The sequence below is a fragment of the Rhinatrema bivittatum genome, chromosome 2, assembly GCF_901001135.1.
Source record: "Rhinatrema bivittatum chromosome 2, aRhiBiv1.1, whole genome shotgun sequence".
Lineage (NCBI taxonomy): Eukaryota > Metazoa > Chordata > Amphibia > Gymnophiona > Rhinatrematidae > Rhinatrema > Rhinatrema bivittatum.
The window spans coordinates 300001266-300029017 of NC_042616.1; positions in this window are offsets into that span (position 1 = coordinate 300001266).

Genomic DNA, 27752 nt, shown 5'->3' on the forward strand with positions numbered 1-27752 from the left:
GGCATCCATCTCCCAATTAAAAAAAGAAAAGAAAAAAAGAAAAAAAAACAGGGATGGGTTCATGGGCTTATAGGTATTACCAATTATTAGGCTTTTCAATATTTGATGATAGTTAATGTGACTTTCAAGGCATTCTTCACTTTCGGTGCATGTCCGGCATGACTCCTTGCTTCAATGACAGGGGAAAAGAAAAACTGATACTTCACACATTTCCAGCATTGCCCTCTGCTTCATGGCAGAGAGCTATGCTGCCGCTTACCCAACTAATCAAACTTAATATTTCACTTGGAAGCAGCTCCAGCACTGCTCTCTACATTAATGGTGGGGGTGAAAAGGGAATTAGAACATAAGGTTACTAAGAGCCAAGAGAAACAGTTAAGTATGAGAACAAATGTGTGAAGCTTGCTGGGCAGACTGGATGGACCGGTTGGTCTTCTTCTGCCGTCATTTCTATGTTTCTATGTTTCTATGAGCACCAAGCTGGTTGCTAGGTGTTGTCATTTTACAATCAGCAGAGCTCCCTCCCAACCAGGGGCTATGAGCAAGGCCTCCACAACATCCACAGCCTCAACCAGCCCAGGTAGCAGAACATTCAACCTGGGAATCCAACCCAGCTTCCTCGACGGACAGCGCACAACACGACCATAGAATAACCAGGGTGGCTCTAAAATTTATCCTTTACAACTGGAAGTGCTATGCACTTCCAAAACTCAAGGGCTGCAAACAGGCCAGGTTTTCAGGATGCACCCCAATGAACACACAGGAGAGAGACTTGCAGGCACATTGCCCCAAATTGTATGCAAATCTCTGTCACACATCTTCATTAGGGGTATCCTGAAAACTTGGCCTGTTTTAGCCCTCTGAGGGTTGGAAGTGAATACCCCTGACCTAGTGATACATACTTGAGGGAACAGAGTATGCTGGATGTGTAAATAGGAAGGTGTTGCAGTCAAAAAAATAGCATAGGCTAAGGAAATTTCAGGAAGTCTGCAGATCATTCTGTATCCCAGGCACTGTAATTGCAATGTTATATCATTTGATAAACTGTTGTACAATATGGTGGTAGTAATAGTAACATCCTCTCAAATGAATGAATGTTCTGCTCACTAAATGGAAAATCATTTATAAAAATCTTTGGGGCAGATTTTAAAAGGTATGCGCGTGGCCTACATTTGTGTGTGCTACCCGGCACACACATAATGTACGCCCAATTTTATAACATGTGCGCGCAGCCACGCGCATGTTACAAAATCAGGGGTCGGGATACAGAATGATTGGGATACAGAATGATCTGCAGACTTCCTGGAATTTCCTTAGCCTATGCTATTTTTTGACTGTAACACTTTCCTATTTATACATCAAGCATACTATGTTCCCTCAAGTATGTATCACTAGGTCAGGGGTATTCACTTCCAACCGTCAGAGGGCAACCCCTTTGGCGTGCCAAGCCCTCGGGGAGACCAGTTGGCTTTCCCCGTTCCCTTCGAGGCCGCTCCAAAATCAGAGTGGCCTCGGAGGGAACTTTCCTTTCTCCCCCCTCACATTCCCCTCCCCTTCCTTCCCCTACCTGTCCCGCCCCCCAGCCCGAACACCCCCCCCCCCCCCCGTACCTTTGTTTCACAAGTTACGCCTGCCTCTGATGCACTGGCGGACTGCCGGTGCGCGATCCCCTGGCCCAGTGGCTTTGCAGAGGCCTCTAACCACACCCCGGCCCTGCCCCCAGAACGCCCAATTTTACAAGCCCCGGGACTTACACGCATCCCGGAGCTTTACGTGCGCCACCGGGCCTTTTGAATGTAGGCCCGGAGGGCGTAACCCCCCCTATGCACGTAAATCCTCCTGGATTTACGCGCGTAACCCTTTCAAAATCTGCCCCTTTGTGAACTCAATAAAAACATATGAGCACAAAAATACACAAAAGTGCTGTCATTGCAAATGTGACTGCCGTAGTGTAAATAAAGCGAGAGAAGTAAAGGAAACCATTGTTTAATTGCATTGCATTCACTTACCGGAGCCCGTATATGCCTGCGGAGCACACAAGACCTTTGGAGCTGGCTCTTTGATTGTCTTTCGTTCAGCTTCATTTTCACCTTTTTTTTTTTACTGTGCTAGGATATATCACGCAGGTGGATGGTGAGGTCCATTACGCCCGCCGTGGTTTATTTTTATGTTCTTTTCCTAATACTTGTATTTACACAAATGATGGTGGAAGCCACGCTGCCAGCTCCTGCCCAGCTCATCGTTTTCCAGAGTGTGACATGCACTAGTCCACCATACCCAAACCAGTTCAATGCTTCCTTTTGCTACAATCGATATTTGTCATTTTTTTTCATGTTCACCTTCTAGAAGCCAAAAATAACGTGGGCAAGTCGAGCCCATATTAAAAAAAAAAAAAAAAAAGCCCTGCTTACTTCTAGTCACTTGAATCTTAGTTTAATCAAGTGTTGCTAAAAATGCTTGCCCTGACACTTGTTTACTTTCTAATTAACACACTTTGCAACTGATATCTCAAAACATTACCCATGCCCCTATCATGGAAAGCTGATCTGTCAGAGCAGTTGATTTAATGACTCTCAGAATAGTGTATTTTTATCTCTCTGACACCGAGACACTTTTGTGTCAATGGAATTCAGTTTGCAGAAATGTTCCCTAGAAAAATAATAGTGAAAAAAAAAGAGCTTTCTTACAGATGTTTGGTAACACACAACAACATAACAGAGCACAATGTACTGAAATTCCTCCAATCTAGGTCAGACATTACCTAATTGATAAGATGACAGCTATGCGTATTTGCAGTTACATTTTTCAGCACATGCTACACACAATCGGTCTCTGTTAATTTTCACTATGACATCATCCTGATAGGCTCCTCCTGTGCATCCTGCTGGCTGCATACTTCCTTTCCATTGTCGATAAGGAAAAGGCAAAGATTTCCCTCCTGATCTTTTATTATAATGTTACTTTCTCTCTCCCATTTTCTTTTCTTGCTTGCTAGATCCTGTCCATTCCAGTTATAATATTGTATATTTGAAAACAGCTGCAGCTCCTCCACAGCTGTTCTGTGCTGGTATCTATGTGGGCTCAGACTAGTGGCACCAGACTGCAAGAGTCAATGCACTTTCAGTATAAATGAAGCATTCATACATCGAGCCAAAACATTGAATTCCTCATACTCTCAATTTTTTTTTTTTATGAATGTATAAACAGTGAAAATGAAATAGTTTAAAAAAACCAAAATGACAACATATTTAATTGGTGGTGTCTAGGAAATGAATGGAAATGATAAGAGAAGCAGAGAGTATAAACTTAACCAAAGGCAGTGTCTACAACAGCTGAAAGTGAACAACAGTGGCACAATGGCTCCGTCACACATTTTTTATTGGGAGGACAGAAGACGAGACTGTCATAAGCAGGCCGATGCAATACCGTGTGCTGGCTGTAGCGCACAGCTCAACCCGCATTTGGACGTGTGTTTTGGATGCGCATCCATAACCCCCAATGCAAAATGAGGGTTAGCGCGTCCAATCGCATGCGAAAGTAATAGCACTCTTCACATACAAATGCATGTTGATAAGGCTATTCTCTATTCCCCTCGATGCAAAAAAAAAAAAAAAATGTGCGCCCAACGCACATATTTTTACTCGCCAAAATAAATGCCTGTCCCGAGCAGGTGCTGATTTTGGATGAGCCCAAAAAATGCACAGAAAAGCAGAAAATACTGCTTTTCTGTACTTCCTCTGTCTTAATATCGTGGCGATATTAAGTCGGAGAAACTAAAAAATTAGAATGTCGTCCCCCCAAAAAAAAATAAGTGTGCCGTCAGTCAGGTTAAGAAAATGGACGCTCAATTAACGAGCATCCCTTTTCTAAAATTGAGCGTCTGTTTCTCTAACCTGAAAGCCACCTCTTTTGGGTGCCCATTGCCGAGGAGGTGCTAGGGGCATGCAATTTCCCCTAGCGCGACGTTTTTACCGCGGCAGCCCATTTGCATTTTGCATGGGAGCCCTGGAGCAGTGGATCTGCACATATTAAGAGAGCGGGCACTCAATCATGAGCGCCGGTTTAATGTGCGCCAATATTGCATTGGCCTAAAGATGTTTTAATAAAGATGTGATGGCATGAGGGTTGGGTAGTGAGGACTATGAGATTTGTTTGTTATGGCATGTGACTATACTGCACATGGGCAGGGCTTGAATGCAGGGTTAGGTCAGAGGAGGCAAGAACGAGCATTACTGTGCATTTTCAAAACTGGGTGTGCTATTTTCAAGAGAACAACTATTCGCACAGAAATCAGATGTACATCTCTGTGGGTGCTTTGTCTTAGGGCAATTTTCAAAGGGGGAAGTCTGCTCATACTTTCCCTTTGAAAACTGGTGCAAGGACTGCGGGACTTTGCACTAATGCAGGTATCTGCAACATAAGAGGGCAATACTCAAAAGCTGTTTTTTGCAGATGAATGTGTGTTTTTCCTCTGTAAAAACATGGTTTGGATATTAACGCTTCTCCCTCGTAATGTGGGTAAAAGAATGTACACAGGAAAAAGTGAATGGAATTAGGGCGGGGGAGGGAAATTAAGCATGGAGACTTTCATTTTAAAATCTCTGTACGTACTTTATCACATGTACTTCGAAGCAGGTGCAAGGTATGGAGGTACAAAAGTACCTGCATTCCCCCGTCAGCCCTTATTTTCAAAGGGAAATTCCATTTCAGGCCCGTAGGTACAACGTACCCATCAGCCCCCTAAGCACCACGGACAGTAGTATGAAATTTGCCCTCTCGATCCTTAAAAAGTAATTTGAGATGGTTTGGGGCTAGATGAGGACATGTGCCTCACTAAAATGCATAGATGCAATTAAATACTTAAAGGTGAATTTTCAAAACATTATGGGCCAGATTTTAAAAGGGTTACGCGCATAAGGTACATGCATAACCCTTTTAAAACCCCCCCTGCGCGCGCCGAGCCTATTTTGCATAGGCTCGGCGGCGCGTACAAGCCCCGGGATGCGCGTAAGTCCTGGGGCTTGCAAAAAGGGGCGATCGAGAGCATGGCCAGGGGGCGTGGTGTTGGATCAGGGGCGTGTTCGGGGGTGTGTGGGCGGTCCGGGGGTGTGGCCAAGTGCCTCGACACAGCAGCCTGTGTCGGGGCCTGCCACGCTGGCGCACGTAAGTTACTACTGCCCGGAGGCAGTAGTAACTTTTCAGATAAACCCTCCATAGCATTAGTAAATATCCGCAGCAGGGGACCCAGCGAAATCCTGTGCACATAAGTATTTGCATGCACGTTTTCTTGGCCAAGCCCCACCATGCCCATGCCCTACTCAGACCATGCCTATGCCCAGTCCCCTGTAGAAACTTTTCTCTTGTGCATGCGGTGGAAGATATGTGCATCCATGGGCGGCTTATAAAATCTGCTCGGTGGCGCTGGCCCAGCTTGTGCACTTATCTCCCACGTTTGGCGTGCGCACGGCTTTTAAAATTGACCCTTATGCGTATATATTTTAAAATAGGTAGGAAAAGAACATGCATTCAATGCATTGATGTAAATGTTTAAATGCATTGCATATATCTGTGCAATAGCCTACATACTTGCGGGGTAGAATTTCACATATTTTATAAAATACATATACTGTATCATTCATGCAGGTTATAAAATACTGTGGTAAAACTATGCATGTCCATATATGCCGCCACACGCAGTTGTTTAAAGTTCTCATCTCTGGAGGGAGAAAGAACTGAAGTAGTAATTTAGCCAAGTTAGAGAGACAGTTAACAACTCTTATATGGTGACATAGGAAAATAGTAACATAGCAAAGCAGTTTTTTTAATTTACATGTTTCCATTTGTTGTTTGTGTACCTTGTCCTTTTTGCATGTTTTTGCATGGATTTGTATTTTTTTTTTGTATTATGTTTATTTCTTTACCTGTACTCTGTTGTGATCTATCAGCAAGCCCTTTGGAACAGTAGGATAAAAATGTTCCTAAATAAATAAATAAATGATGATTGATCCATTCAGTCTTCCCAGTTATCTTGCTCTTTGGTTCTTTACCAGCTGGGGCAGATGAGCATATAAATTCCCATATTTGAACCAATACCAGCTCTTTCCACCCACCCCCTAATGTCTTTTACCCAACCTCTCATCCCTACTACTTATCATTTCAGTAGCACTACTAGATATATGTAGCACTGTTCCTATCACTGCTTTTTATATCTTTCCCAAGCCTATTAAAATTCCTTTACAGTGCTGGCTTCCACCACCTTAGTATTTGTTGGTGTTTGGTGATGCAAAGCAGTGGATATTGAATTTGGATTTGGATTTCTGCTTTAGAATGAATTACCGTATTTCCACGACAATAACCCGCCCACGTATATAACCCGCCCACACACATAACCCGCAGGTTTTCAAGATTTATGAAAAAAAGTTTTAATATACCCCGCCTCCTCATATAACCCGCAATTCAAAAAAAAAATAAATTTTTAAATACCTGTCGGAGGGCCGCGTGGGTCCAGGCGGGCGGCGGGAGCCGGGTGGTCGCGTGTTAAATCTAGGCCGCGGGCGGGTGGGCGCTTGTTCCAGGCGGGGGCGGGTGGACGCGCGTTAGTTCGAGACGGCCGGCGGTGGTCGCGTGTTAAATCTAGGCCGGGTCGCACAGGCGCGCATTCATTCACTGCCGGTGGGGGCAGCCCCCACCGGCAGTGAATGAATGCGCGCCGAAAGCAGCTTGTTCCAGGCGGCGGTGGCGGGTGGACGCGCGTTAGTTCGAGGCGGGTGGTCGCGTGTTAAATCTAGGCCGGGTCGCTCAAGGCAATCTAGGCCGGGTCGCTCAAGGCAGTCACATGCCGTGACGTCACGGCATGTGACTGCCTTGAGCATCGAATCGCAGGGGTCGCATTCATTCATCCAGGCGGAGGAGCCGGCTGCTTTCGCCGCTACTGCCTTGAGCGCCGAAAGCAGCCGGCAGCGGCAGCTGAAAGCAGCCGGCTCCTCCGCCTGGATGAATGAATTCATTCACTGCCGGTGGGGGCTGCCCCAGCCCCCACCGGCAGTGAATGAATGCGACCCCTGCGATTCGATGCTCAAGGCAGTCACATGCCGTGACGTCACGGCATGTGACTGCCTTGAGCGACCCGGCCTAGATTGCCTTGAGCGACCCGGCCTAGATTTAACACGCGACCACCCGCCTCGAACTAACGCGCGTCCACCCGCCACCGCCGCCTGGAACAAGCTGCTTTCGGCGCGCATTCATTCACTGCCGGTGGGGGCTGCCCCCACCGGCAGTGAATGAATGCGCGCCTGTGCGACCCGGCCTAGATTTAACACGCGACCACCCGCCGGCCGTCTCGAACTAACGCGCGTCCACCCGCCCCCGCCGCCGCCTGGAACAAGCGCCCACCCGCCTGCGGCCTAGATTTAACACGCGACCAATCAGGAAGCGGCCGGGCGCAGGGATAGGACGGACTCCTCTCAGCTGCAGCCTATTCAGAGTCGGGAAACTTTATTGGTTGTAAAATTTTTTCTGGATAACCCGCCCACGTTTATACCCCGCGGGGGGCATGCGGGGTAGGTAAAAACGCACATTACCCGCGGGTTATATGCGTGGAAATACGGTACTCACTTTTCAAAATTTGAGCTCAAAAGTCCTGAAGTAATACACAGGACTATGATTCTTCTTGCTAGTACCATTCATATAAGCTATATCCGCAGGGCTTCACAAACAGGCATAGGAAGGGAGCAGATTATTTGTTAGCAGTGTTATAGGATAAATACTGGAGAAAAAAATAGAGAAAGAATAAAGAGAGGGCATACTAAGCTACATTCCTTCATTTGCTTAAGGCCACAGTATGAGTCTTTGGATCCTGAGTATTTATTTAACTTTCATAGCTCTGCCAGGTGCCAGTTTAGTGCCCGGTGAAGCTTATCAGTATACAGCTGGAATCCCTAATTCCTAAAAAGAGATAGGGATCTACACAGACATTTTTTTTTGTTTTGCTTATTTGTTTTGTTTTCTTTTTTTTTTTGTTTGATTTTGTTTTAAATAAAGAAAATTAAGCAAAATAGCAAGCAACACAAAATAAGCAAATCCAAAAAATGTCTGTGTAGATCCTTTTCTCTTTTTAGGAATTAGGGATTCCAGTTGTATACTGAGAAGCTTTTGTTTATTTAACACAAAATCAAACAAAAAAGAAAAAACAAAATTGATAATGTTGGGTTCCCACTACCAAAAAAAAGATAAAACTCTTTTTCTTCCCAGTTGCACCAACCCTCTATGGTGCAGACTTCAATAGCACCATCTTTTATGGAAGAAATTAGCAATAATGCTGGCCTCATCTTCCAGGACCATTTGTAATCACAGCACCAACATGGTAGGAATGACCAGGGATCAACCATAACCCACGAAGACACAGAACCTCACTAGGATAAGAGAAGTTGGTGGAGGAGGGGGGAATTGGGGATACCGGTGAGAAGGCCTAGAAGTGTTTTTTTTTTTTTATTTTGGGTTGTGGCAGTCTTATCACAGGTGTCAGAATTACTCTAAGCTCCTTACATCCAAAGATATTAAGGGAACTTAGAGAAGTTCTGGCAGCTCCAGTAGTTGACTTTTTCAATGCTTCTTTACAATCTGGAGAAGTTCTGGAGGACTGGAGACACACGCATGTGATTCCTCTTCACACAAGTGGAAATAAGGAAGTGAATGGGAGCTACAGGCCTGTTAGTCTGATCTCTGTGGTGAGCAAATTAATGGAATTGCTGCTAAAACAGAAGATAATGCAGTTTCTGGAAACCAATGGACTACAAGATCCAAGGCAGCATAGTTTTACCAGCAGTAGGTGTTGTCAGATGAATCTATCAATTTCTTTGATTGGGCAACCAGAGAGCTGGATCAAGTGAGAGTAATAGATGTAGTGTACTTGGATTTCAGTAAGGCCTTCCATATGGTTCCACATAAGAGACTTCTAAATAAACTGAACACCCTTTTATGGGCTCTAAAGGGACTGACTGACTGACTGACTGGATTACAAACTGGTTGAAAAACAAGTGACAAAAGGTAGTGTTTAATGGAGTTTACTCTGAGGAGAGGGGCATTACTAGTGGTGTGCTACAGGGATCTGTCCTTGGACTGCCTTTTCAACTTTTCAACAGTGCAGAATGATTGTTGGGAAAGGTTTGTATTTTTGCAGATGATACCAAAATCTGCAATAGGGTAGACAGTTTGGAAGGTATGGAAAAGCAGGAGTAAGTATCTAGCGAAGGTTGAGGAATGGTCTTGGGTTTGGCAGCTAAGAATTAATGTTAAAACATGCAAAATCATGCATTTAGGCAGGAAAAATCAAGGGAGGGAAAAATCAAGGGAGTGATACAGTATAGGAGGTGAAATTCTTTTAGGCATGAACAAAGAGCAGGATCTGGGGTTGATCGTATTGGATAATCTTAAGGTGGTCAAACTGGTGGATAAGATGACAGCACAAGCCAAAAGGATGTTAGCTGCATAGGAAAAAGAATGGTCTGCAAAAAACAATATTGCTCCTTTGTAAAATTCCTGGTGAGACCTCAATTAGCATACTGTGCACAGTTCTGAAGGCCGCACCTTCAAAAGGATAGAAACTGGAGTCAGTGCAAAGGGTGGTTAGTTACTAAAATGTTCAGTGCTCTTCATTCTAAAGCATAAGAGGACAGACTTAAATATCTAAGGAGATCTATCCTTGAAGAAAGGCAGAATAGGGGAGATATGATAGAGACATTTAAATACTAGAGGTGTGAATCGTGTGATCGATCGTCTTAACGATTGATTTTGGCTGGGGGGGAGGGAAATCGGATCGTCGTGTTTTGTTTTGTTTTGAAATCGTTAAAAATCGTAAATCGGGGGAGGGCGGGAAAACCGGCACACCAAAAAAACCCTAACACCCACCCCGAACCTTTAAAACAAACCCCCACCCTCCCGAACCCCCCCAAAATGTTTTAAATGACCTGAGGTCCAGTCGGAGGGTCCCGGCACAATCCCGGCACGATGTCCCGCTCTCTGGCCACACCAAAAAAACCCTAACACCCACCCGAACCTTTAAAACAAACCCCCCCCCCGAACCCCCCCAAAATGTTTTAAATGACCTGGGGTCCAGTGGGAGGGTCCCGGCGCGATGTCCCACTTTCTGGCCACAACAAAAAAAAAACCCTAACACCCACCCCGAACCTTTAAAACAAACCCCCACTCTCCCGAACCCCCCCCAAAATGTTTTAAATGACCTGGGGTCCCGGCGCGATGATCCCGGGGCGATGTCCCGCTCTCTGGCCACGACTGCTGTGAAGAGAAATGGCGCCGGTGGCCCTTTGCCCTTATCATGTGACAGGGCAAAGGTAGCGCCGGCGCCATTTTGATTCCTAGCTCCCGACGTCACGTGCCCAGGACCCCCGCTGGACCCCTAGTGACATTTGGCCAGCTTGGGGGGGCCTCCTGACCCCCACAAGACTTGCCAAAAGTCCAGCGGGGGTCCGGGAACGACCTCCTGCACTTGAGCCGTATTGCAAAATGGCGCCGGCCGCAATACGACTCGAGTGCAAGAGGTCGTTCCCGGACACCCGCTGGACTTTTGGCAAGTCTTGTGGGGGTCAGGAGGCCCCCCCACGCTGGCCAAAAGTCCCTGGGGTCCAGCGGGGGTCCGGGAGCGATCTCCTGGATGCGTGACGTCGGGAGCTAGGAATCAAAATGGCGCCGGCGCTACCTTTGCCCTGTCACATGATAAGGGCAAAGGGCCACCAGCGCCATTTCTCTTCACAGCAGTCGTGGCCAGAGAGCGGGACATCGCGCCGGGATCATCGTGCCGGGACCCCAGGTCATTTAAAACATTTGGGGGGGGGGTTCGGGAGGGTGGGGGTTTGTTTTAAAGGTTCAGGGTGGGTGTTAGGGTTTTTTTGTATGCCGGTTTTCCTGCCCCCTGTTTAACGATACAATACAAATGCCCCTGACGATAAATCGTGGGTATTTGTATTGTATCGTGCACTCTAACGATTTTGGACGATTTTAAAATTATCTGACGATAATTGTAATCATTCAAAAACGATTCACATCCCTATTAAATACCTCCAAGTTTTCAATGCTCAGTAGGCAGTCTTCTTTCAAAGGAAAAGGTCATAGGATGAAGGTGAAACAGGGTAAACTCAGGAGTAATCTAAGGAAATATTTCTTTATAGAGAGGGTAGTGGATGCATGTAACAGCCTCCTTCTGGAGCTGATGGAGACAAGGACAGAATCTGAATTCAAGAAAGCACAGGAGATCTCTGAGGGAGTGGTAAAGATGGTAAAATTGATTCGTTGGTGAGGACAGGCAAAGTAGATAGGCCATATGTTTTTTTTCTGCCTTCATGTTTTATATTTCTATGCTATTTTTTAAGCAAAATAAATACAAAAAAATGTAGTTCATTTTTCTTTTGCTGTGCTTTAAAAATGAATTGAATCTAATGGGAAATTTCGATAAAATTTCCCTTGGTTTTTCAAAAGAATACAAAACCCTAAAAAGAAATAATATAATGAATTCTACATTGTAAAATCTACTATACTATTCTCTGTGGGGCAGATTTTCAAAGGCTATGGGTGTAACATACGTGCGTAACCTGAGAAAATCTGCCCCTGCGCGTGCCGAGCCTATGCAAAATTTGCATAGGCTCGGCGGCGCGCGCAAGCCCCGGGATGCACGTAAGTCCCGGGACTTTCAAAAGTGGGCAGTCCAGGGGCAGGTCCGGGGCTGTGACGGCAGTCTGGGGCGTGTCCGGGGGTGGTCCGGGGTGGTCCGGGGGTGTGGCGGCGTGTCCCGAGCCCTCCTCCGTTCCGGCCGTGCCTGAAGTTCGCACGCTGGCAACCTGCCGGCACGTGCAAGATACGCCTGCCTCTGGCAGGCGTAAGAAATAAAGTAAGGTAGGGGGGAATTTGGGTAGGGCTGGGGAATGGGTTAGATAGGGGAAGGGAGGGGAAGGTGGGGGGTCCGGAAAAAAAGTTCCCTCCAAGGCCACTCTGATTTTGGAGAGGCCTTGGAGGGAAAGGGGACAGCCATCAGGGCTCCCCTCGGGCTCGGCGCGCACAAGATGCACATGTGTGCACCCCCTTGTGCGTGCCAAGCCCGTATTTTATAACATGCGCGCGGCAGCATGCGCATGTTATAAAATACGGGCTCGGCGCGCACAAGATGCACATGTGTGCACCCCCTTGTGCGTGCCAAGCCCGTATTTTATAACATGTGCGCGTGGCAGCATGCGCATGTTATAAAATTGGGCGTAGATTTGTTCGCGCCGGGTTGCGCGAACAAATCTACACCCGCGCATACGTTTTAAAATCTGCCCCTGTATGTGTATAAAAAAGTGACATCACTTATATTACTACAGTATTTTTTCAGATAAAATTTTGGTTTATTATCATCAGTATTACAATAGAGGAAATAAGCAGTTTGAAAAAGAGTTCAGTTTGATTACCTAAATCACTCTTTAACTCAGGAAGGTTTGTATTGGATTTGAAAAAAACATGTTCACACACTCATAGGGATGTGAATCGTGTCCTCGATCGTCTTAACGATCGATTTCGGCTGGGAGGGGGAGGGAATCGTATTGTTGCCGTTTGGGGGGGTAAAATATCGTGAAAAATCGTTAAAAATCGTTAAAAATCGAAAAATCGAAAAACCGGCACATTAAAACCCCCTAAAACCCACCCCCGACCCTTTAAATTAAATCCCCCACCCTCCCGAACCCCATCCCTCGCCGGAACATCGTTAAAAATCGAAAAATCGAAAAACCGGCACACTAAAACCCCCTAAAACCCACCCCCGACCCTTTAAATTAAATCCCCCACCCTCCCGAACCCCCCCCCCAAATAACTTAAATAACCTGCGGGTCCAGCGGTGGTCCGGAACGGGCTCCTGCTCCTGAATCTTGTCGTCTTCAGCCGGCGCCATTTTCCAAAATGGCGCCGAAAAATGGCGGCGGCCATAGACGAAAAAGATTGGACGGCAGGAGGTCCTTCCGGACCCCCGCTGGACTTTTGGCAAGTCTCGTGGGGGTCAGGAGGCCCCCCACAAGCTGGCCAAAAGTTCCTGGAGGTCCAGCGGGGGTCAAGGAGCGATTTCCCGCCGCGAATCGTTTTCGTACGGAAAATGGCGCCGGCCATACGGCAGGAGATCGACTGCAGGAGGTCGTTCAGCGAGGCGCCGGAACCCTCGCTGAACGACCTCCTGCAGTCGATCTCCTGCCGGCGCCATTTTCCGTACGAAAACGATTCGCGGCGGGAAATCGCTCCCTGACCCCCGCTGGACCTCCAGGAACTTTTGGCCAGCTTGTGGGGGGCCTCCTGACCCCCACGAGACTTGCCAAAAGTCCAGCGGGGGTCCGGAAGGACCTCCTGCCGTCCAATCTTTTTCGTCTATGGCCGCCGCCATTTTTCGGCGCCATTTTGGAAAATGGCGCCGGCTGAAGACGACAAGATTCAGGAGCAGGAGCCCGTTCCGGACCGCTGCCATTCCGGACCGCCGCTGGACCCGCAGGTTATTTAAGTTATTTGGGGGGGGGGTTCGGGAGGGTGGGGGATTTAATTTAAAGGGTCGGGGGTGGGTTTTAGGGGGTTTTAGTGTGCCGGCTCACGATTCTAACGATTTATAACGATAAATCGTTAGAATCTGTATTGTATTGTGTTCCCTAACGGTTTAAGACGATATTAAAATTATCGGACGATAATTTTAATCGTCCTAAAACGATTCACATCCCTACACACTCACACCCACTAATAAATTTAAGCTCTCTCCCAAAAAATGCACAAAATGCCTCAGTTTCATACACACATATACAGTTTCTTTGTCTCTCACAAATGGAGCCTCCCTGATACACAAAAATTATATAGAAATACTGCTTCTCTGTCACATACACACATATACATACACACAATTGATCTTTTTTTCTGTCAGACACAAAAAAATTAGTCTTACTGTAGTGCACATATGTAAACACAGCATCCTATATCTCTCTAATATACATGCTAGTATGTGCACATTTGTTTCATTTGAAGTCCCCCAAAAGGTGGAGTCTCATGAATGATATAAATAATCTTCAGTTCATTAATTTATGTTTCTTATTCAATTGTGATTATGGTTATCTTGCAAAAAAGCCCTAGCATGTCACAATGGTATATACATAATATAAAACATACTTACAATAAAAAGAAACAAGAGTAAAAACATAACAATACAATATAAATACAAAACTAAAACCAATCACAATCAGAGCAAAACTCAGCTAATTGTATAGTATCAAATAAAAATTTTAATCCATGAATTATGAAAAGCTTGCTCAAAAAGTAGCATCTTTGGCCTGGATTACCTATGGTAATAGGCAGTTTATAGCTATTAGGGTCCTTCTATATGAGAGTGAGAGAGAGAGAGAGAGAGAGAGAGAGAGAGAGAGAGAGAGAGAGAGAGAGAGAGAGAGAGAGAGAGAGAGAGAACCTAGCTGTAATGCCTTCACGCTAGATAGGTATTTATATATCTATGGGAGGCCCACCTAGTCACTCGAGGTGAGGTTTAGGTATTAGTGTAGAGGTTAGGGGCCACTTTGATATTTAAAGTGACACGTACAAACAGAAAAGTGCTCTCTTGTGAAGATTTGATGACCTTCGGAGTGAGGAAACTCACTCAAAGATGAGATTTGTGCAATGTTCTCTCAACCTACTTGATGGACGCTCTACCTGGGTAACATCAAGCTAGAAACAGCATTTGTAAAAACATCATATAGCATAATAAAGCCACTTCACACAAATGAAAAAGGTGTAGTTAAAATACACATTAAAGCCATGCAATATGGCTTTGCAAATTATGAATCCAGGCCACTAAACCCACCCCAAACTCCTCCCCTTTTTCTAATTTGCATCACACTATGCATTATGGCGTTTTTGCATGCATTAAAGGCATTTTTTCATGCGAAAATGCCATATAGCACTTTGATAAATTACCCCCTTTAACTGTTTCTTGAACAATTTTATTGCATTGCATAGATTGCATTTCAGCTGGCAAGCAGTTCCAAAATACAAGAGCAGCCACTGAAAAAGCACATTTATGGGTGTCAGACAGATGCACCTGGCATACAGAAGGGAACTGCAACAGGGACTTTTGTGAAGAGTGAAAATCTTTTGCAGGACAGTAGGGCTTCAGCATAGCCATGATCCATGAAGTAAGTGGTGGGATGATTAAGTAAATTTTGAACCAGGCAAACAGATTTATAGCTAATCCTTGACTGGATAGGAAGCCGATGTCGATTTGCGAGGACCAGGGTAATATGCTCCTAAATAGAAAAGCTAGATATTAAAAGAGCAGCAGCATTTTGTAATAACTGTATTGGTTTAATTATAGTCAAGGGAAGACCCAAATACAGCCCAGTGCAATAGTCAATGATAGGCATTATCCTTAACTGAACAACTGTTCGAAATTCACTCAGTTTTAACAGAACTTTAAGTGGGCATATTGGTGTATCAAACAGACAGATTCATTAAGGCTTTTCTCCAATTTTGTGTCTATGGGAAAAACCCTTAGTTAATGAATAGTGTCATGATAGTGAAGAAATTCTATGGCCCATTTATTATTTATTTATTTAAATTATATTTCATTTTTCAGCACTTCAAAGTCTATAGCTCTGCTCTAAGTAAATAAGCAGATGCAATTAACTAAGTAACTTAGCAATAACTCTTTGCTGTGTGACTTCAGTCTTCTCAGAATCCTTTCAGAACCGAGTCAGGACAAGTTGGCAAGAAAACCACAGATAAGACAAATCATAGTGAAAGATCATTCTATCATATAGCTGTTATCTGGATCAAGTGATGCTGATGTCCTTCCACTGTAAACTAAGAGCATGTGCAAGAAGTTCGATATTTCCTCTCTAGTAGTTGGTAGAGAGGGCATGTGTTTAGAAGCTATTTCAGAATTCAAACAAAGCTAGAACCATTTTGATTTGGCACTGGTAAAGGGTTGCTTCTGATCTTCTCTGTGCTGCAGTGGTCTCACACACTCACTGTGTTAGAAAGAGAGGCAGTGCATGGCTACTCAGTGTGATTTTCCTTTTCATTTAAGGAGAGACAGGATGGAAGACAGTGTGGAGATTGCAATTGCAATACTGTTAGTGATTCTTTTATCTCTGTCTGGACACAAGTGAGATGAGCAGTGGACACTCAGAGACTGAAGAAAAGAAACTTACCAGGCTGCCGGTCTTTTTGGTTCTGTTAGTGTTCAACTGTTGTTTTGTGTGTAAAGTTAGTCAGCACTAGTGCACACAGCACAGCAAAGCACACATTCACTGTATATATGCCTGTGTGTTTGTGTGTGATAGACAGGTTTCCATACTATAAGTGGTACTATAGTTACAGTATTACTTGTAGAATTCTATCCACCATTAGGCAGTGTACTTCAACAAACTCTATCATGATAGGAAAATGGTGAGAAGAAAATGATGGCAGGGATGGCAGCATTGGTAGGGGCCCATCTATGTCTAGCCCAATCTATGTCTAGTAGGGATGTGAATCGTTTTTCAACGATTAAAATTATCGTCCGATAATGTTAATATCGTCTTAAATCGTTATAGAACACGATACAATAGAAATTCTAACGATTTATCGTTAAAAATCGTTAAATCGTGTTAGTGCGCACTAACGGGAGTTAGTGCGCACTAACTCCCCGTTAGTGCGCACTAACTCGATTTAGTGTGCACTAACTGAAAATGATACAAATAAACACTTTCCAGGTCACTGAAGGTCAGTTAGGAATGAATATGTGTTCCTATTGGCTGGCTGCCCTCTTATCTATTGATGTTACCAAGGTTACCACTGAGGTGATGGTTGGGGGGATGGGAAATGGAACTGGAAACTAACGAACACCAACAGAAAATGAAACAAAGTGTTCACACTTCCCAGGTCAGTAAAGGTCACTTAGGAATGAATATGTATGTATGTATTCCTATTGGCTGGCTGTGCTCTTATCTATTGATGTTACCAAGGCTAACACTGAGGTAATGGTTGGGGGGATGTGAAATGGAAACAGTTGGAAGCTTGACAAAAAAAGTAATGTAATGATCAGCACTCACGTGACTAAAACTTGTTTGTTTATTATTTTTGTTAGCAGGCACCTGAAATGCTAGTGCATGTTGAATTTGCCAATCACTGTGCATTTTAGAAAGGTGGTCCTGGCTGGAACTGTACACAGTTCAAATATATGTAATTGATTGTTGGTAAGTGTATTTTTTAAGTAGCCACACTGGCACAAGTATGTTTACTTTTCCTCCTACTTAACTCACTAGCTCAGCTTTATAAGAAGGGCTTCTCTGCTTGTGTGTTGTTTTTGTTTGGTGTGAGGAGAGCAGAAACATCAGATCTTTATTCAATCTACTACAGTCATCTCTTACAGTGCCCTATCCCTATTAATACCAGGAGTGTTGTGATCTTCCTGCACACAGTGCCCTAACCCTGATACCAGTCTGAGACAGCTCCCTCCCTGCATTACTAGTGAGAGGCTGGCTTCACAGACAGGGGGGAGCTGCCTGACCCTCACTCCTGACTTCCCCCATGTCCCAGCTAGTGAATGGTGTGTGGGTGAGGGGGGGGGGAGGATGGTGAAGTCTGAGACAGCTCCCTCCCTGCATTACTAGTGAGAGGCTGGCTTCACAGACAGGGGGGAGCTGCCTGACCCTCACTCCTGACTTCCCCCATGTCCCAGCTAGTGAATGGTGTGTGGGTGAGGGGGGGGGGGGGGAGGATGGTGAAGTCTGAGACAGCTCCCTCCCTGCATTACTAGTGAGAGGCTGGCTTCACAGACAGGGGGGAGCTGCCTGACCCTCACTCCTGACTTCCCCCATGTCCCAGCTAGTGAATGGTGTGTGGGTGAGGGGGGGGATGGTGAAGTCTGAGACAGCTCCCTCCCTGCATTACTAGTGAGAGGCTGGCTTCACAGACAGGGGGGAGCTGCCTGACCCTCACTCCTGACTTCCCCCATGTCCCAGCTAGTGAATGGTGTGTGGGTGAGGGGGGGGGGGAGGATGGTGAAGTCTGAGACAGCTCCCTCCCTGCATTACTAGTGAGAGGCTGGCTTCACAGACATGGGGGAGCTGCCTGACCCTCACTCCTGACTTCCCCCATGTCCCAGCTAGTGAATGGTGTGTGGGTGAGGGGGGGGGGAGGATGGTGAAGTCTGAGACAGCTCCCTCCCTGCATTACTAGTGAGAGGCTGGCTTCACAGACAGGGGGGAGCTGCCTGACCCTCACTCCTGACTTCCCCCATGTCCCAGCTAGTGAATGGTGTGTGGGTGAGGGGGGGGGGAGGAGGATGGTGAAGTCTGAGACAGCTCCCTCCCTGCATTACTAGTGAGAGGCTGGCTTCACAGACAGGGGGGAGCTGCCTGACCCTCACTCCTGACTTCCCCCATGTCCCAGCTAGTGAATGGTGTGTGGGTGAGGGGGGGGGGGGAGGATGGTGAAGTCTGAGACAGCTCCCTCCCTGCATTACTAGTGAGAGGCTGGCTTCACAGACAGGGGGGAGCTGCCTGACCCTCACTCCTGACTTCCCCCATGTCCCAGCTAGTGAATGGTGTGTGGGTGAGGGGGGGGGGGGAGGAGGATGGTGAAGTCTGAGACAGCTCCCTCCCTGCATTACTAGTGAGAGGCTGGCTTCACAGACAGGGGGGAGCTGCCTGACCCTCACTCCTGACTTCCCCCATGTCCCAGCTAGTGAATGGTGTGTGGGTGAGGGGGGGGGAGGATGGTGAAGTCTGAGACAGCTCCCTCCCTGCATTACTAGTGAGAGGCTGGCTTCACAGACAGGGGGGAGCTGCCTGACCCTCACTCCTGACTTCCCCCATGTCCCAGCTAGTGAATGGTGTGTGGGTGAGAGGGGGGGGGGAGGAGGATGGTGAAGTCTGAGACAGCTCCCTCCCTGCATTACTAGTGAGAGGCTGGCTTCACAGACAGGGGGGAGCTGCCTGACCCTCACTCCTGACTTCCCCCATGTCCCAGCTAGTGAATGGTGTGTGGGTGAGGGGGGGGGGGAGGATGGTGAAGTCTGAGACAGCTCCCTCCCTGCATTACTAGTGAGAGGCTGGCTTCACAGACAGGGGGGAGCTGCCTGACCCTCACTCCTGACTTCCCCCATGTCCCAGCTAGTGAATGGTGTGTGGGTGAGAGGGGGGGGGGAGGAGGATGGTGAAGTCTGAGACAGCTCCCTCCCTGCATTACTAGTGAGAGGCTGGCTTCACAGACAGGGGGGAGCTGCCTGACCCTCACTCAAGCAGAGAAGCCCTTCTTACAAAGCTGAGCTAGTGAGTTAAGTAGGAGGAAAAGTAAACATACTTGTGCCAGTGTGGCTACTTAAAAAATACACTTACCAACAATCAATTACATATATTTGAACTGTGTACAGTTCCAGCCAGGACCACCTTTCTAAAATGCACAGTGATTGGCAAATTCAACATGCACGTGTCTGCTAACAAAAATAATAAACAAAGAAGTTCTAGTCACGTGAGTGCTGATCATCACATGTCAAGCTTCCAACTGTTTCCATTTCACATCCCCCCAACCATTACCTCAGTGGTAACCTTGGTAACATCAATAGATAAGAGCACAGCCAACCAATAGGAATACATATTCATTCCTAAGTGACCTTTACTGACCTGGGAAGTGTGAACACTTTGTTTCATTTTCTGTTGGTGTTCATGAGTTTCCAGTTCCATTTCCCATCCCCCCAACCATCACCTCAGTGGTAACCTTGGTAACATCAATAGATAAGAGGGCTGCCAGCCAATAGGAACACATATTCATTCCTAACTGACCTTCAGTGACCTAGAAAGTGTCTATTTGTATCATTTTGGGTTAGTGCGCACTAACTCGAGTTAGTGCGCACTAACGGGGAGTTAGTGCGCACTAACTCGAGTTAGTGCGCACTACTTGGAAAAAACGATTTTTAACGATTTTTCAACGAAATAATCGTGCCAAACACGATTTTCTTCTCCTGCCACACGATTTCTATCGTTAAGACGATATGGAAAACGATTCACATCTCTAATGTCTAGTAGTAGTAATAAAAAGGGCACTAATCCTGCCCCAAAATTGAAGAGAGACTTTTTGAGCTGCAGAGTAGCAGGAGTGTAAGGTAGCTCAAGGCCTAAGAAAATTAAATTTTTAGAGCATGTGCCACCACCACTTATTCCACTGCCTCTTGTTTTGGAGTAGAGGGAAAAGGTGGGAGAACAATTCAAAGCTGGCAGTATTAGGACAGGGAGTTGAACTGGGGCACAGAAGAGCAACAGCACAAACCAACTGCATAATCATCTATCCAAATTGCTTATTGCTTCTGAGGCAATAGAAGAGGTATTTTCAACAACTGATTCTGAGGAAGTATCGTGTCTGGGATTCCCTAAATCAGAATTTGAACAGCTAGTAACTGAAGAAAATTTGGGAGGATTAGTCAGTAGCATCTTCACCTACAGTTCAATGATGGAGGAGATAAGTGATGATACTAACAATCATGAGAGCAACACCCAGCAAGAACAGGCAGTGTAGGCAGAGAGTGTGAGCAATGCCCCTGAAATTTATCCTCAGGGTTTACCCTCAACCTCAAATCCAGTGCCAGCATCAGCCCCAAAGATGTAGAGAAGAAATCATGGAAGATATCCCTGATCTGGAGACACTTCAAAGTGATGGAGGACCTGCTTTTAGCACAGGGTATTCCCTGCAGTAAATATCAGTTGAGGGAAGAAAGTGGGGTACCTGATAATGCTGGTATGCAGAATTATCTGAACAGGGCTGGTGTAAGCACTGGGTGAGCTAGGCTTGGGCCTAGGGCTCTGACCATTAAGGGGTGCAGCTGCTTGCAAGTCAATGAGGCAAAGTGAGGCGGATGCTTCAGGTGGCAGAATTTTGAAGCAGCAAAAAAGTACCCCTTCAAAATTCTGTCCAGCCCCGCCTCACCCTGCCTAACCGCCCCCATCATGCTACCTTCCCGCCCCCCACCCCCACCAAGACTCACAAAAACCCCTGGTGCTCCAGCGGGGGGCCCAGGAGCGATCTGCCACTCCCAAGCTGTCGGCTGCCACAAACCAAAATGGTACCAGTGGGCTTTAGACCCTACCATATGACAGGGGCTACTGGTGCCATTGGCCGGCCCCTTTCACATGGTAGGGGTAATGGATGTTGTACACAACAGCACTATGAGAATGATAAGAAAATGAAAATGAAATTACAAACTGAGGCCTAGATTTACTAAAATGCAATAAAGGTATAACATGCATTAAAGAGGATTTAATGCTCAATAAATTCTCTTTGTATCTTGAGCTAGCAAGATATTCTGGCCTGAAACATACCTCTTACAATGAGCTGTTTAGCATGAGATTTGCATGCATGAAGTTTTCAAATCAATATAAAGCAGCTCTTGCATAGTGAAATCTATGCAAATAAATTAACATGAATGACTTAGAAAAAAGTCAGCCACATTATTTTAATGGACTTCACGGAACATTAGTTAAAACATTGTGGGGGGTTTGAGGGACAGTTTAATGTGTATCTTGAAGAACCAGCAATGTTATTTAAAGGGTCAAGCAGCCCAAAATTAATCTTTCCAAAAGTGAAATACCTTGGGGGTTTTGTGAGACCCCTGTTCACCTCTCACTGCCTAATGACATTGCATCAAGACCAAAAGTTAAAAAAATACAGAATTCAAATCATGTGGGGAAGCCCCACCACTTCCCTAAACCTTTCCCTTTGTTGAAATTCCCCTTGCCACAACTAAAGACCCCCCACAGATTCCATAACCCCCTCCCCCAGACCCCTTCCAAAAAAATTAGACCCTGGTGGCCCCTAAATCCCCCACCCCAGACCCCCTATTAAAAGTAGACTCAGTGGTCTAAGGGCATTTCAGAGCATCCCCTTGCTCTGAGCTGGTGAATGCCATATTCCAAGATGGTGTCGACTGGCCTTTGTCCCATCATGTACACAGGCCCTCTCTTTCATATACCACATGCACACAGGCTCTCATATACACTCCTTCTCTCTCTCTTTCTCACACACATGTCCACTCTGTCATACACTCCCTCTCTCATACACATGTCAATGTTTTCACGCACACTCCCTCTTTCTCACATACATAGGCTCTCTATATCTCATACACACACAAACAGACTCTCTTACGCACACTCACATTATGCATGTATGTGCATGTGAGCCTGTGAGTGTGTATGAGAGTGCATGTATGTATGTTGATAGAGAGAAGCATATTGTGTGTGTCAGAGGAAGAGAGAGAAAGCTTTCTTACACACACAAACAGGCACACAGGCTTTCTCTCTCACATAAATACACACACACTCACATGTACACAGACTCAGTGACACGCATAGAGACTCTCACACATACACACACACATTTACAAATGTTCATTCTCTCACAATTCATCTCTCATACACATACCCATGCTCTCATACAGCCCCTTTCTCTCACATAAACAGGCTCTCTCCCTCCCTCACATACACACATACACACACACACACACACATATATGCACATAGGCTCATATACACTCTCTCACACATATGCACATAGGATCACGCATACCCACACACAGACTGTCACACACAGAAATACACACAGACACACATAGGTTCTCACACACATTTTGCTAATAAACACACATGCATACATGCTCTCTCTCTCTCACATACACACATGCGCACAGGTTCTAACTCTTTCATACACACACACTCTCTGGGCCTCCTTTCTCTGTGGCTGTGGTGGCATAGAGTCTACTGCAGCCCCTTCAGGCCTCTCTTCAGGTCATGGCAGGATAAGGTCCACCATGGCCTTGTCAGGTCTCTCTTTGGTCCATGACAGGATGTGGTCCACTGCCTCTATTTGGGCCACAGTAGACTGGCATCTTCCCTGGTCGCATCGGGCTTCTCCGTGGACCATTGCAGTATGGAGTCCTCTGTGGCCCTGCTAGGCCTTTCTTCTGGCCGCAACAGGATGGGGTTCACCATAGACCTCTCTAGCCTCTTTGTTCATGGCAGGATAGGGTCAGCCATGGCCCTACTGTGCCTTTCTTCGAACCACAATAGAATGGGGTCCGCCACGGCCCCACTGAGTCTCTCCTGTGCCGCCTTGGGATGAATAATTATGGTGGTGCCCAGGGCATCCTCAACTCATGGCACCTGGGCAACTCTCTGGTTCAACCTACTGAGAGGCTGGCTCTGCCTCTGTCCCCACAGGTCTGCCGCCATGTGCAATTGCATGGCATGTGCACCCGCTAGCACTGGGCCTGTCTGTGTAAAGGGAAGGAAAAAGAGGTTATGGGTAAATGAAATTAGTGGGACCACTGGAAGAAGCAAATAGGGGAAAGACAGTAGTAGGAGGTATGGGAACAAAACGCAGAGGCATGAGGATGAGAGGAAAAGAGTAATCTGCTTCAGATTTTCACCATCTCTACAGGCTCACATTCTCCAGTTGTTATGGGGAAATCCTAAAATTCTGCGGAACTCAAACGTGACTGATATTCACCTGGCATGAGGTAGATCTCAAATTATGTGCTTGTTGTTATTTGTCTTGCATTTCTGTGGAAAGGTAAGGGTTCTCATCTTCTCTAAAGTGCTACTATCTTCTTTCCTTTCCTCTTTTTACAACATAAATGAATGTCATTGATTATAGTAATGTTCTGATATCTGCTTATCCTTTTGTTATTGTTTCCTGTCTGGGTTACTACCTTTGCCTGTCTGCTTTCTCTTCTTCTCTGTGGGCACACAATTTTTTCTTACTGCGGTGATTAATTAGAGTTTAAGTATTTTCTCATACATTCATATGTAACCCCATTCCCAGGTGCAGACTGCACACCGATGAGGCCATACAAGAATTTATTTATTTTATTTTATTTATTTAAAGTTTTTCTTAACCAACATTTGTCAGTGACATCATGCCGGTTTACATGGAACAAGGGTAACACAGTCGGAAAATCAGTTACAAAAAACAGGGGAGCGAGGAACTGGGAGTTGAACATAAGAACATAAGAACATAAGAAATTGTCATGCTGGGTAAGACCAAGGGTCTATCAAGCCCAGCATCCTGTTTCCAACAGTGGCCAATCCAGGCCATAAGAACCTGGCAATTATCCAAACACTAAGAAGATCCCATGCTACTGATGCAATTAATAGCAGCGGCTATTCCCTAAGAACACTTGATTAATAGCCGTTAATGGACTTTTCCTCCAGGAACTTATCCAAACCTTTTTTGAACCCAGCTACATTAACTACACTAACCACATCCTCTAGCAACAAATTCCAGAGCTTTATTGTGCGTTGAGTGAAAAAGAATTTTCTCTGATTAGTCTTAAATGTGCTACTTGCTAACTTCATGGAATGCCCCTAGACCTTCTATTATTCGAAAGTGTAAATAACTGAGTCACATCTACTCGTTCAAGACTTCTCATGATCTTAAAGACCTCTATCATATGCCCCCTCAGCCATCTCTTCTCCAAGCTGAACAGCCCTAACCTCTTCAGCCTTTCTTCATAGGGGAGCTGTTCCATCCCCTTTATCATTTTGGTTGCCCTTCTCTGTACCTTCTCCATCGCAACTATATCTTTTTTGAGATGCGGCGACCAGAATTGTACACAGTATTCAAGGTGTGGTCTCACCATGGAGCGATATAGAGGCATTATGACATTTTACGTTTTATTAACCATTCCCTTCCTAATAATTCCTAACATTCTGTTTGCTTTTTTGACTGCTGCAGCACACTGAGCCGACGATTTTAAAGTATTATCCACTATTATGCCTAGATCTTTTTCCTGGGTGGTAGCTCCTAATATGCAACCTAACATCATGTAACTACAGGAAGGGTTATTTTTCCCTATATGCAATACCTTGCACTTGTCCACATTAAATTTCATCTGCCATTTGGATGCCCAATCTTCCAGTCTTGCAAGGTCCTCCTGTAATGTATCACAGTCTGCTTGTGATTTAACTACTCTGAATAATTTTGTATCATCCGCAAATTTGATAACCTCACTCGTCGTATTCCTTTCCAGATAATTTATATATATATTGAAAAGCTATGGTCCAAGTACAGATCCCTGAGGCACTCCACTGTTTACCCTTTTCCACTGAGAAAATTGACCATTTAATCCTACTCTCTGATTCCTGTCTTTTAACCAGTTTGTAATCCACGAAAGGACATCGCCTCCTATCCCATGACTTTTTAGTTTTCTTAGAAGCCTCTCATGAGGGACTTTGTCAAACACCTTCTGAAAATCCAAATACACTACATCTACCGGTTCACCTTTATCCACATGTTTATTAACCCCTTCACAAAAAATGAAGCAGATTTGTTAGGCAAGATTTCCCTTGGGTAAATCTATGTTGATTGTGTTCCATTAAATCATGTCTTTCTATATGTTCTACGATTTTGATCTTGAGAATTGTTTCCATTATTTTTCCCGGCACTGAAGTTAGGCTCACTGGTCTATAGTTACTCGGATTGCCCCTGGAGCCTTTTTTAAATATTGGGGTTACATTGGCCACCCTCCAGTCTTCAGGTACAATGGATGCTTTTAATGATAGGTTACAAATTTTAACTAATAGATCAGAAATTTCATTTTTGAGTTCCTTCAGTACCCTAGGATGCATACCATCCAGTCCAGGTGATGTGCTACTCTTTAGTTTGTTAATCTGACCTACTACATCTTCCAGGTTCACAGTGATTTCATTCAGTTTGTCTGACTCATCACCCCTGAAAACCATCTCCGGAACTGGTATCTCCCCAACATCCTCATTAGTAAACACAGAGGCAAAGAATTCATTTAGTCTTTCTGCAATGGCCTTATCTTCCCTAAGTGCCCCTTTAACCCCTCGGTCATCTAATGGTCCAACCGACTCCCTCACAGGTTTCTTGCTTTGCATATATTTTAAAAGTTTTTATTATGAGTTTTTGCCTCTATGGCCAACTTCATTTCAAATTTTCTCTTCGCCTGTCTTATCAATGTTTTACACTTAACTTGACAATGCTAGTGTTTTATCCTATTTTCTTCAGATGGATCCTTCTTCCAATTTTTGAAGGATTTTTTTTGGCTAAAATAGCCTCTTTCACCTCACCTTTTAACCATGACGGTAATCGTTTTGCCTTCATTCCACCTTTCTTAATGCGTGGAAAACATATAGACTGCACCTCTTGGATTGTATTTTTAAACAATGTCCAAGCCTGTTGAACACTTTCAACCTTTGCAGCTGCACCTTTCAGCTTTTTTCTATTTTCCTCATTTTATCAAATTTACCCTTTTGAAAGTTTAGTGTTAGAGCTGCAGAAGGTGTTAATGTAGAAGGTCTTAATGTTAGAGCTGCAGAAGGTCTTAATGTAGAAGGTCTTAATGTGATTTGATAAATGACCCTGTCTTTTCTTAGTACCATGGGGGCTAATTACAGTCTCTTCCCTCAATCTGTGTGCAGGTCTCTAATTACAGGGCCAGGGAAACTTCCACCCTCCAGGGCTTGGATAGGTGGAGTCCCCTGGTGGGCAGGGTGTCCTTAGTTGAACAGAAAAACCTCTTCTAAAACTGGACAAAACAGTCTCTGCACAGTCCATTCCTCTTCTTTCAGATGGGTGTCCTCAAATTTCTTAAAAGGTCTTTTTACTCACAGTTAGTAAATATGTTCTATCTTTCTCTCTCTCAGGATCTCAGATGGGAAAGACCCACTTAGGAACAAGCAGCTCCAGCTGTTCCTCACCACTGGCAGTAAAGAGGGTCAAAACTCTTTGTCTTGGGAAGCAACCAAGAATCTCTTCTTCCCCAACTCTGAAGCAACTCCACAGGATGCTTCAGTGAGTCACCACCATTCCTCTGCTTCCTGGGCAGGTCACAGTGGGGCAGGTCTTCCTTCCCCAGGGCACCCCAAAGAGAGGTTTTCCCTAAGACTTATCCACGATCAAACACCCTGGGGTCTCACAGTCTTCTTACAAAAAACCCCTGCAAAATTTCCAAAATGCAGCCTGAGACAAACACCTGCACCTAAGACAAGGGCTGCAAGAGTGGAATCGCTGACCCAACCCAAAGGTCCTGGGATCAGTGGAGCCAAGGCTCCAGGTAGACTAAAAACTCTAACTCAGAGGAAAAAAAATCTCCAACCTTCTCCAAAACTCCAAACTAATACTGCCCCTCCCCCCCAAGCTCTCTGTAGAGAGCTGCTTATAAACCCACAGAGGAAAAATACATCCCAGCACCCTCAAAGGGAGGGGCTGTACCAAATGGATCTTACCCTCATCCTTCCAACTTACTCTGTTCCTAGATAAAAGGAGATCACCCATGGCACTACTGGTAATGTGCCCAGAGGAGCTATTACACAAAGTTTAATCATTTCTTAAGACAACCGAAATACGATGGTATATGAAAGATGCATGAATGGACAATAGCCAGGTTTGAAGTCTTTATGTTTGGTACTACTGCTCAAAAATTTCAAATTTGTGCTAGTTTAACCCCTTTCTATGTCTATTATATGATATTAGCTCCTGTATAAAATATTTGGTATTGTGTACCGCACTGCAAACAAAAATAAATAAATAAAGAATGGTGGACAGTAAATGGAGGTATTGTGTGTGGTGTGATGGTGTAGTGTGACTGATGCATGTAGGCCTTAGTTTTTGTAATAAAGAAATAACTGTATAGATAATTAATGCCATTACTACTCAGTGTGGAATAGACATGCTTTTTAGACATAGAAGCATGATGACAG